The following is a 283-nucleotide window of genomic DNA, read 5'->3' as shown; positions in this document are numbered from 1 at the left end:
AGTTGCAGGGCTTTTGATCGCGTGTGCTGGAGACCAGCAGCTCCCCTGACAGGGAACGGCCCGGGCAGGATCATATGTTGTGCAATGTTGGCTGCACAGGACGCAGCAAATTTTTGAAGTCGCCGCACTGCATCACCACACACGTATGAGAATAACTCTTCTTCGGATCTAGGCGACGGCCGAGGTGTGCTCGGGGCGATTATACACGCAGTCGCTTTGGCGCCAGCGCGCGGCGCCAGTTATGCGGCCGCGGGGAGGCCACTTGACCTAGTAGGGTCAAGAA

This window comes from Cystoisospora suis (assembly GCF_002600585.1).
Source record: "Cystoisospora suis strain Wien I chromosome Unknown contig_2789, whole genome shotgun sequence".
Classification (NCBI taxonomy): Eukaryota; Apicomplexa; class Conoidasida; order Eucoccidiorida; family Sarcocystidae; genus Cystoisospora; species Cystoisospora suis.
This window is presented reverse-complemented; position numbering follows the sequence as displayed.